At 42.8% G+C, this 12,117-nt stretch overlaps 1 protein-coding gene across 7 annotated transcripts in view; it reads right to left on the bottom strand.

The window, feature by feature from the left end:
• TMCC1 (transmembrane and coiled-coil domain family 1) overlaps nucleotides 1-11,469 on the bottom strand; it is a 252,711-nt gene extending 241,242 nt beyond the window's left edge. For 2 of the 7 annotated variants that reach the window (XM_029601400.1, XM_029601399.1), the window contains exon 1: nucleotides 11,353-11,469. The gene's annotated coding sequence lies outside the window, so the exon portion shown is untranslated. Of the gene's footprint in view, nucleotides 1-11,302 lie in introns of all 7 variants that reach the window. The other 5 variants (XM_029601406.1, XM_029601402.1, XM_029601404.1 and 2 more) reach the window with 5 other exon arrangements.
• Nucleotides 11,470-12,117: the final 648 nt, after the last annotated feature.

Raw genomic sequence — 12,117 nt, 5'->3', positions numbered from 1 at the left:
GCATGCATAAAGCAGATTTACATGCACTGCCTCCATGCTAGGCAAATCTCTCTCATACATATTCACCACGGACATCCTGAAAACTTGACTGACTGGATGTGTCCCAAGGACTGAGTTGAAAACCACTTGTCTATAAGTCAACATCAGCCTTTGTGTTATGACATTCTACTGCATTCAGAGATCGCTAACACTACAGGAGGTTTTGTATATCAAACTAGCAACAAAGAAAATACCATCTAAAATTCTGAGAAAACAATATAGTAAATATATATTTAATTTTTTTTTGTGAAAGCAAAAGGTTAAATTCTACTACTTTTAGACCTTTACAACTGGTTTTGAATTCAGCAGCTAGACTCCTTACAGGTACTCCTTTAAAACATATTTCCCCAATTTTATACAAATTACACTGGTTACCAGTTAAATATAGAATTCAGTATAAAATCATTACGCTAATACATTCCCTACTAAACAGCCTAGATTCTACCTGGCTGAGTTCCACATTGTGAGTCTAAAAGCCTCAGAGAGAGCTCAGGTCAGCGGGAAAAAACCTACTGGAAGTCCCCTCAGTAAAAAATGCAGTATTGAATGTGACAAGAAAAAGCTTTCTCGGTTGCTGGCCCCATTTTATGGAATGCTCTGCCAGATCCTTTAAGGCAAATACCCAGTCGAAAGGAGTTTAAAAAGGCATTGAAAACCCACCTGTTTCAGGAAGCATTTAGGGATACTGAACCTTTTAGTCAGAGTAAGTAGCATTAGGTAAGTTTTTCCCAGACATAACTTTACTATTGCTCAGTTGATATTTAAAATACTTACTGTTCTTGTTTTAAATTTCTGTTAAGTTTTTAAACGTAATTTGCCAATTTCTTTTATCTTTACATCACCCTAATTTTATGTTATTGATTATACAGTATATTGTATTTTTATTCATACTTTATTGTAATTTTGTTTTTATTATTTTATTTAGTTGACATTTAAATTCAATTTTGGTTTTGTTTTATAACTATATTATTGTAAACCTCTTTGGTCAGTATCTATACTGGTAAAACAGTATATAAATATGCTAAATAAATAAAATAAATACTAAAGATGGACAGGATAAACCCTACAGTGGATTATAAAACCAAAAGGAAACTCTGGGTAGTGATTTAATAAATTTGCTACCAAAGCCTATTTCTCTTTACACAGAGATCCTGCAGGTATTCTGGTTAAATTTGAACATAACTTTCCCATTACCATTGTCACTTAGTTGTTTTTATTCTCCCTCCTTCCCTGCATAGCTCCTCTACCCTGACAGCCCTGTCCTTCCTTAAAATCTGAGTTAAGTTCTGAGTTAAGTTCTAAGTTATCTTTATATTAGGTTATCCTGAATTTATCTTGATCACTTCCTTTGTTATATGTAACTTTTCCCAGTTTTGGTTTGATGTAAACTGGTGTGATAAGACTTTTTGTCCTGAACGTCAGTATATTAAAAAGAAGAAGTAAATAACTGGATTGAATATATAAAGCAATACTGGAGGAGTTGCACAAAACAGCTCAGTGTTGTAAAATCCACATCAGCAAAGGATGAGCGCTATAAAACAGTTGCCTCAGACAAACACCTCTCTGCATCCTTTCTGAAGAAATCTAATATCCATCTTAGTGAATATACAGACCAAAGGCCATGCCTTAACTTCCACATGCTAACTCTTCCTCCTGCCTTGTCATGGCTAAGGCCAACAAGAGAAAAGGTCATTTTCCAAATCTGATGCACAATGGTTTTTCTCCTCCAACTGCTTTGGCATTTTAAACAATTTAATTAAACCATTTGCTCAGTCACCTATGTTATCTTTAAATAACAGAACTGGATATTAAAGCAAAAGCACCATCAGTAACATCATCATCTATGGAACCTGAAGACTGGAGGGTTGCCAATGTAATGCCAATTTTTAAAAAGGGATCAAGGGGTATTCCAGGAAGCTACAGACCAGCAAGTCTGACGTCCGTGCCAGGCAAAATGGTAGAAATTCTCATAAAGAACAAAACTGCTGAACATATAGATAGGCATAGTTTAATGGGAAAAAGCCAACATGGATTTAGCCAAGGGAAGTCTTGCCTCAAAATTTAGCAACTTTTTTTTTTTTTTAAGGTGTAAATATATGGATAAAGGTGAGCCAGTTGATATAGTGTATCTGGATTTCCAGAAAGCATTTGACAAAGTCCTCATGAGAGATTTAGAAAATTAAGAAGTCATGGGATGGGGGGCAGTGTCCTATTGTGGATTGTCAACTGGTTAAGAGATAGAAAACAGAGTAGGGCTAAATGGTAAATTTTCCCAATGAAGAAAGGCAAAATAGTGGAGTGCCTCAAGGATCTGTTCTGGGACTACTGCTTTAATATATTTATAACAATCTGGAAATGGGAACAACAAGTGAGGTGATCAAATCTGCCAATAATACAAAATTATTCAAAGTTATTAAATTGCAAGAGGATTGTGAGAAATTGCAAGAGGTCATTGAAAAACCAGGAGACAAGGCATGCAAATGAAGTTTAATGTGAACAAGTACAACATGAATCACTTAGGGAAGAGTAACCCAAATTATAGCTAAAAAAAAATGCAAGGTTCCACATAAGGAGTCACCACTCAGGAAAAGGATCTAGGTGTCATCGTTGAAAATACATTGAAATCTTCAGCTCAGTGTACAGCAGCAGCCAAGAAGCAAAAAGAATGCTAGGGATTATTAGGAAGAGAATGGAGAATAAAACAGAGAATATCATAATGCCTCTGTATTGCTCCATGGTGCCACCTCATCTTGAGTATTGTTTGCTGTTCAAAAAAAGATATAGCAGAATTAGAAAAAGTACAGAGAAGGGCAACCAAAATGATAAAAGGAATGGAACAATTCCCCAGTGAAGAAAAGCTAAAGAGGTTAGGACAGCTGAGGAGAGATATGATAAAGATTTATAAAATGAGTGGGATGGAACGAGTCAGCGTTAATCAGTTATTTACTCTTTCGAAAAGTACAAAAGACCAGGGGACATACAATGAAGTTACTAGGTAATTCATTTAAAACTAATAAGAGAATTTTTTTTAACTCAATGCATAATTAAGCACTGCAGTTTGTTGCCAGAGGATGTAATGAAAGCTATTAGTGTTGCTGCATTTTAAAAAAAAAAAGTTTGGACAAGTTCCTGGAGGAAAAGTCCATTTAACCATCATTAAGGTAGAGTTGCAGAAATTCACTGCTTATTCCTTGGGATCCTGCCAGGTACTTGTGACCTGGCTTGGCCACTGTTGGAAACAGGATACTGGGCTTGCTGAACCTTTGGTCTGACCCAGTATGGCGTGGTCTTATGTTCTTAGCCTCACACATTTGCTAGTTACATGCAGCAGTCTTTTTCCCCAAGTTCTCTTCCCTGTTGATTGTAACTTTGACTCATTCCTACTTACTGTTTATCTTTCGTTTACTTGAATAGTTACCCCAGTTTTTTATTCTTGTTAATTGTAAACCGATCCGATATGGTTATTTACTATGAAGGTCGGTATATAAAACTGTTAAATAAATAAATAAATAAATGTAACAATATGCTAGACCCCACTGAAGACCACAAGCTCCTTCAGTTGGTCTCATGATCCCAGGGGAGTTTGAGCCTATCCAGGAGCACAGTAATAGACAGGCATTTTATCTGAAATTATTTCTATGCCCAACGGGTGTACAGTGCTGTAAAATGAAGCTATGTACCAGCTGCTGAGAAATTCAACAGATGCAGATTCTGACTCACATGCAAACATCAAAATTTCAGAAAGCAGAGGCACACAAATGATCAAGTCCTAGCTGCAACAGATTACATCAAGGCAGCCTTTGAGACCAATTAAAAAGTGTGGTGCTTTATCGATCTCTCCTCAGTTTATGACAATGGCACCATAGGCTGCAAAACTGTCTCCAGGACTGAATTATTATAAGCTAGTCCACAAGTTTGCCATTAACTGCTTGTGTTTTAGGTAATGGACAGAGGCAGATCAGGACCCTTAAAAATATGGTTCCACCAGGATCAGTCTTAGCTCCCACATTTTCCAAACCTTATATTAGTAAACTTCCCAAAGCTTGGGCATGAAATCTGCTACCAACATGGCGATCCTCCATAACAGAAAATGTTTTTTTGAGGACTTTCAATTCTAGAGCAGTGGTTCTCAACCTTTTTTCTATCAGGACACACCTGAGAGATGATGCTCACATTGCATGACATACTGAACATGACTATCATGGGACTAAATATAAACATATACTCTGCAACCACAGGAATCTCCCACTTCCTAACTAAGACATTTCCCTGTACAACTCACCATACAAAAAAGATATTCTGATTCTGGTGTCTTCTCAATAACAGCATCACAAACTCCCTCTACTACCAGGTGCATTGTAAGATAAAACAAAACCTGGAAAAAACCCAAACCCCACTCTGTACATGTTTATCAAACCTGCCATACTGAAGCAGCACTAACTCCAAGAAATAAAAAGGCAGCGGTTCACCACCAGTGCAATATCATATTGAGAAAACACAACAAATAAGACTGATACAAAACCCTATTTGCTAGTAAAGTACCTCATCTCAGCCATACACATACAGAAAACACAGACCTACCTTCACTTAATATAGAATAAGATACCACAAGTTAACTCAGAAACAAAAACTAGAATGGAAACCCCAAGAAGACCTCCTGCATGCAGTGAAAAACTGGAGAACTAGAAACAGAAATGTATTTCCTCCTACACTAAGCAAAGTTCAAACATAGAAGAAATACTTATTCTCAAAACTGACATCATATGGCTCTTGTACCCGTCACTCCCCTCCATGCCCCCATCACCCCTCACTTCTCCCAACTATTCAATCATCCCTTCACATACTCATATCCCTGTCCAATATTTACAACACCCCCCCGACCTTGGCATCCTCTCTCCCCTGCTCAACTCTCCCTGCCCTACTCAGCTTACCTCTGACCACCTCTTTCCCACCCATTCCTGCTCAGCATCCCCTGACCTCCCCTCTCCCCCACCCCAGCAGGCCCCACACCTCCATCTCTCCTCCATGCCCAGCAGCCCCCAGCCCTTCCTTTTTCCACCTCCACAGCAACCCCAACTCCATCCCTTCTTACTCAGCAGACTCCTTACTCCCTATCTCCCAAGGCCTTCCTGCCCAGCACATTTCCCCCTTCTCCAGGCTCCCAGCCAGCATAAGCCTTCAGTCCAATCCAGAGTCTCCCTCCCACTTTACCAGCAGCAGATGAGGGTAAGAAGCATTAAGGAGAGGAAGAAGATGAGGCAGCAGAAGTCAGCAGTGGATCTATAGAGCATGCACCTCTCTCCCTCATGCTCCTGCTTTCATGTCCAGGCCCCATGGGGTGAAGAAAGAATCAACAGCCTCACTGCCAGGCCGAGGAAGATAAAGTTGGTGTCCTGCTGGGCCCATAGGAACAGGAGTTGGTGATATCTCACTGTGATCTGGGGGAAAGAGAAGGGAACAACCTCCCATTGGGTCAGGAAGAGGAGAAGGAAGTAAGAGCAGCTTCCTCTCATACCCAATAAAGGAGAAATTAGCCAACCTCTATCCAGACTGATGAGGAAAGATCAGCCTTCTGCTGGGTCTGCAACACACCTTCCCTGACCTCACAACAACTAGTGTGTCCTGACACACCTGTTGAGAACCACTGGTCTAAAGAGAGAGATTAAGGTTCTGCATATCTATTACCATCGGTAGCAACTTCACTTTAATCCTAAGAAGACCATCTGCTCAGCCCTTCACTTGAGCAGGAAAGCAAAGTACTCACTGTCCAACTCGATGGAATTCCCCTGCTGTCCAGTACCCTATCCTAACAGAGGGTAAAATTAGACAAAATATTTACCTTCCATCATCACGCTATCGGCCCTTTAGACAGCAACAACTCAAATCAACTTGAAGAGACTACATTTATGACTGAGGAGCAAACTACTGTTTTATGCTCCTCTGCCCTAGCACTTGTATGTACTCAGAGTACTGCATGTCTGCCTGGATCTGGAGTGTGTACATACAAAGAATATATAATCTTTGTATGTACGCACTCCAGTATATATCCATATTATAAAAATCGGCACATCCTAAGGGTAGTAACCGCCACACCAGCAAGTGTGTACTCATTTCTTCATTTCCATCCTCTAGCCTTTAGGGATCCACAGTGTTTATCCCATGCCCCTTTGAAATCTCTCACTGATTTTGTCTTCACCAAAATAAGCTTGGAAGGCATATGGACAGCTGGGTAAAGCACGGGAGAGAAAGAGAGAGGGAGATACTGATCAGAGCCTGGTAAGGAGGATTGAGAGACTTGAGGGAACAAGGTGAGAGGACAGATACTGGTGGGGAAACAGATTGATGACAGGGTAGGGCAAAAGACAGACTGATGGGGATAAGATGGGATATAGAAAGATTTGGCACAGGGTGAGGGTGTTCAGAGAGAGAGAGAGAAAGATACTGGTAGGGATGAGTGGAAGGGGGGACTGCCACGGGGGACTCTCCCCCCCAGAGAAGTTTCTTGACATAACATTGCCCCGACAAGGTTGCTTTTGGCACTCCTTTCCCGACTCATGCACAGACTCAAAAGAGTAATATGTGTGTTTCCCCAACTTAATACCCTTGGCAATTACCCTATTTGCTATCCCTTGTAATAGCCCTGCTCCTCATAAGGGAGTCTCCTGTTTCTTAAAATAAGAAAAGCTCTGATACTGTACATTCTGATTCTTTGGTTCTTGGTAGATGAAAGGTTGACCACCCTGGTCTATGACACTGAAGTAATGAATATAAACAGGAACTAAATTCATTCCTAAAACCACTGTATGTATGACACAGCAATACTATAACATTTTTTCATCTTATTCCTCAGGAAAAGGAGTTGGTAGCTGTTGTTTCTGCCTATCACTATGCATCCAAGTGAAAAGGAGCACTACTCCACATAACATAAAACACACCATACTGGGTCAGACTAAAGGTCCATCATGCTCAGCATCCCATCTCTGACAGTGGCCAATCCAAGTCAAAAGTACCCAGCAAGATCCCAAAGAATAGGTTAAATTCCTTCTTGCACGTAACAAGGGATAAGCAGTGTCTTTCTCAAGTCTACATAGCTAATAATGGTTTATGGACTGCTCCTCCAGGAACTTGTCCAAATCCTTTTTAAACACAGCCACACTAACTGCTTTCACCACATCCTCTGGCAACAAATTCCACAATCTAATTCTGCACTGAGTGAAAAAAAACAAAAATCTACCTATTAGCTCATGGAGTCCCTTCATCCTAGTACCATTTGAAGAGGTAAATAACTGTTCTCTGTTTACTCATTCCATCCCCCTCATGATTTTATAGACCCATACCTGCTCCTAACTGTGTCTTCTCCAGGCCACAGCGCCATAACCCTTTTAGCTTATAGAAAGTATAATTCTGTTAAACTGAACATCTCAACAGAGCTGAAAATTGACCTCTGAAGAGTGAGAATGAACACCTTTTATTCCAAATAAACAGCATGGCAATAAGGGGGAAAAAAAAAAAGGAGAGACAGAAATGAGACCAGGAACAGGACAACAGAGTCACAGTGAGGACAGAGCCAGGACTGCATATTTAACAAACAAAAAGCTGGAAATGTATAAGAAACAAAAACCCTGAAAGGGTTTTAAATATGGGTAAGAGTATTGCAATTTTGAGGCCTTACACTGTAAAAATTCTAATAGAACATAAGATATACCATACTGGGTCAGACCAAGGGTTCATCAAGCCCAGCATCCTTTTTCCAACAGTGGTCAATCCAAATCACAAGTACCCAAACATTAAACAGATCTCTACTATTCCTTACTGCAGAGCTTTCCAAACTTTTCATGTTGGTGACACACTTTTTAGACAAACATAATTTCGGGACACAGTAATTCAGTCTACTAGCAAACCAGAGGTTGTATGCAGTGTAACAAAGGAAAAAAGAAACATCACCCATCCTTATAAAACAAATCAAGAAATATAAAATCATCAGCAGTAAAACTGTACTAACAAAAAGAACATATTTCGAAACAGCTGATGAGTGGAATATCCAATAATTAAAAACTCATATAAAACATTTCCAGATACCAACAAAATATTTCAAAATAGCAGACACAAAGACCCAGTAATGAAAAATAATAAGGATACAAACATTTTTTTGCTCTGCATACCTGGGAACGTTTGATATCCAGGTGTCCTGAGATTGTTCTGAATTAGCAGGAGGAGGGGTGGTTTGCTTGGAACTTTCTCCTCTCTCAGTCACATACCAGCGCTCTCTCTCACACTGGCTCTCAATGACACACCTATACACACATGCTCTCAGTACTCACCTATACACACATGCTCTCAGTACTCACATATACGCATGTTTTTTCTCTCTCACTTATATAGGCTCTTAATTACACATTTACACACATGCTGTCTATCTTTTCACGCTTACACACACACAGGCTTTCAATCACACACATACATGCTGTCTTTTTCTCTCACACAGACTCATTCACATGCTTACAAACATGTCCTCTCTTTCTCTCATTTACACACAGGCTCTCAATCACATACTCACATGCTCCATCACCTAAACCAGCTCTCAATCACACACAGACACACATGGTCTCTCTCTCTCATTTAAACACAGGCTCTTAATCATACATACACATGATTTCTCTCACACACAAAGGATTTCAATCATACACACATACTCTTTCACACAAACAGGTTTTCAATCACAAACTTACACATACAGGTTCCCAATGGTAAACTTACATTCATGCTCTCTCTCTCTCACAGGCAGGCTCTCAATCACAGACATACTCTCTTTCACATGTACAGGCTCTCAATCATTCACATACATGCAATCTCTCACTCTCTCATACACACACACAGGGCCCCGCAGCCCAGAAGAGGAAGTGGAGAGTATCGGGTGAGTGCGCGGCAAGAAGAGGCCACGCTAGTGCGCTCGGCATCGGCCTGAAGAAAAGAAGACTGCAGCGCGGCTCGGAGGAAAATGAAGAGGTTCAACCGCGGCCGATGGGACTCCGCCTCCGCGAGGGCTGAAAATGAAGAGGTTAGCGTTGGGAGGAGGCTGCTGCTGATGCCGCGAGTTCCGGGGGTGGGGGGGAGAGAGAGTGAATGAGCGAGCAAGCATGTGTTTGCTCGCTCATTCACTCTCTCTCTCTCCCCCACCCCCACCCCGGGAACTCGCGGCAGCAGCAGCCTCCTCCCAACGCTAACCTCTTCATTTTCAGCCCTCGCGGAGGCGGAGTCCCATCAGCCGCGGTTGAACCTCTTCATTTTCCTCCGAGCCGCGCTGCAGTCTTCTTTTCTTCGGGCCGATGCCGAGCGCACTAGCGTGGCCTCTTCTTGCCGCGCACTCACCCGATACTCTCCACTTCCTCTTCCGGGGGGGGGGGGGGGGGGGGGGGGGGGGGGGGGGCGGGAAGAAGAGAGCACGCCGGTGCCGCTGACTCCAGCTGTCCTGCTGCGTTCCGCCCGGGCGGAGGAGGACCGGGGAGCAGCTGAGTCAGCGGGAAAGTGTGGCGACACTTGTCTGCGAGCCAGATGCAGCCCTCAAAAGAACCATATCTGGCTCGGAGCCATGGGTTCCCGGCCCCTGCACTTGCCGGTGTGTCACGTGCACCAGGCTTGCGCGACACACCGGCACACCTCAGGCGACACAGTAAAGTGTCGCGACACACACTTTGGAAAGCTCTGCCTTACTGAATAGTTTATGGATTTTTCCTCTAGGAACTTATCCAAACCTTTTTTAGACTTAGTTGCACTAATTGCCTTAACCACATCCTCTGGCAATGAATTCCAGAGTTTAACTATGCACTGAGTGAAAAAGAATTTTCTTCTATTTGTTTTAAATGAGCTACTTGATAACTTCATGGAGTGCCCTCTAGTCCTATTATCTGAGAGTAAATAACCAATTTACATTAACCTCTTCAAGTCCTTTCATGATTTTGTAGACCTCTATCATGTCCCCTCAGTTGTTTCTTCTCCAAACTGAACAGCCCTAACCTTTTTAGCCTCTCTCATAGGCCAGCCGTTCCATGCCCCTTATTTTGGTCACCCTTCTCTGCACTCTCTCCAGTGAAACTATATCTTTTTTGAGATGTGGTGCCCAGAAATGCACACAGTATTCAAGGTACAGTTTCACCATGGAGAGACTCAGGCATTATGACACCTATCCTTTTATTTGCCATTCCCTCCCTAATAATTCCTAATATTCTGTATGCTTGACCACCACAATACATGAAACCATTTCAATGTATTAATTACCAGGAAGATACCTGCTTTAAGGTTAAGGATAGTCAAAAATGCTAGGTGGCCTGACATCCTCATTAATGATCATTTTGCTATATGTTAATGTCTCTTAATATATATTTTGTATGCCAATTAAAGTCTCATCAACCGCAGACAATCGATTTAATAGAAACAAAAAAAGGGATTGAGGGCTGAAGGTTCCAGGCCATAGGGGAACTTATAAAACAAAAAAAACAAACAAGTTAGCTAGGAACAAAAGAACAAAAGCGTGATTTTGCTGTTCAACAAGCAGGTCCACTGAGCACATATCTACATCTAAACAGTTACAGGGTCAATGAGAACAAGGTCCTGGCAGCACCAGCACTAGACTGGTGGCGACTGGCACAGCGATTACCCATCATCCACAAGAAGATAAAAAATACTGTACTGGGCAGACACACACAAGGTCCCCCACCGATTCAGCTTTGGCCACCCCCTTTTCAGTTTTTGGACTGCTTCCACGCTGAATGAGGTGGCTCCAGGATTTCTGCAGACTTCACTGCTCAGTTCCAAGATGCACCTGCAGCTAACACATGACTCACTCCCAATTCAGCAGCGGAGAGCAACAAGCTGCAGCACAGGCACGAGCTGCTCCTGATCCCGGATTCGGACTGCACACGGCAAGCTTCCCAGACCGCTCTCTAAGACACAACGACTCAAGGTCTCCTGCCACGGCCAGCGAGATAGGCTTCACATCTGCATCTGACGTTTAAACTGGAGCTGCCCCCCCCCCCCTCCTCTCTACTCAAGATAGAAACTGACACTTCGCAGCATAAGAAGCCGAGGAAAGCGCAGAAATCCCGTGCCCGGAGAAAACGAGAGAGGAGAGCTGACACAGAACGGAACCAATGGGGAGGGAGGGGGGGGGGGGAAGCGACAGAAGGAAGGAAAGAGACGGAAGACGCTGACAGAAACAGCCGAGCAGAGACTCCGGGAGGAGCAGTGCCGGCGGCGAATCACTCACGCCGAAAACTGCAGAGAAAACGAGCAAGGCCCAAACCTCAAGCTACTCACCGGCGCCCAAAGCGCCTCCGCTACTGCGGCTCCACATCCAACCCCGCCTCCTCACGCTCGACCGCACGCCGTCTTGACATCAGCACGCAGGCGCCGGCCAGGCGGCCCTGAAAGGCGGTGCCTAGGGCACAGGCCCCGCCTTCTCCCATATTTAATGACCTTCTCCGGGCGAAGACTTAAAACGTAAGCACTAGACTCTAGGGATAGAATTCACGAATACAGCCTGTGAGCTGGTGTCCTCTCTCTTCTCAATGGGGAGGAACAACTGAAATCCTAAGCACAATGTTTTACAAGTGCGGAAAGAACACAGTTCCAGTCTGGGAGAGACTGGAACAGTGTTTTCTAATCTCCTTAATTAACTGTGTCTGGGAGAGACTGAGTCTGGGAGAGACTGGAACAGAAGGGGTGTAGGAAGAGGAGGAGGTGGTACTTGGTAAACCGACCATATGTGCAGTGGTAGTATGGGGGTGGATGAGACAGGGAAGATGCTCATGAAGATTGCCTGGTTGTTTTCATTCTCATAGTTGGCAATTCTAGTTGTGTCATTGCCCAGAGTATGGAAAGGCAGAAGGTATAACAACACAGATTTATTCTGAAACGTGAGTCCTGCACATGTTGCTTGCACACAAATCAGAGTACACAGAAAGTGATAACAAAAAGGTTAGCCCTATAGTATACAGGTAAAACAGATACCACGTGCTCTCAGCGAAAATAGCCTTGACTGCCACCTAGCGACTGAAGCTAATATTTACATGCGAGGTTGAA

This window comes from Rhinatrema bivittatum, chromosome 4 (assembly GCF_901001135.1).
Source record: "Rhinatrema bivittatum chromosome 4, aRhiBiv1.1, whole genome shotgun sequence".
Lineage (NCBI taxonomy): Eukaryota > Metazoa > Chordata > Amphibia > Gymnophiona > Rhinatrematidae > Rhinatrema > Rhinatrema bivittatum.
The sequence above is the reverse complement of the archived record's forward strand: the minus strand, read 5'-3'. Positions and strand labels throughout refer to the sequence as shown.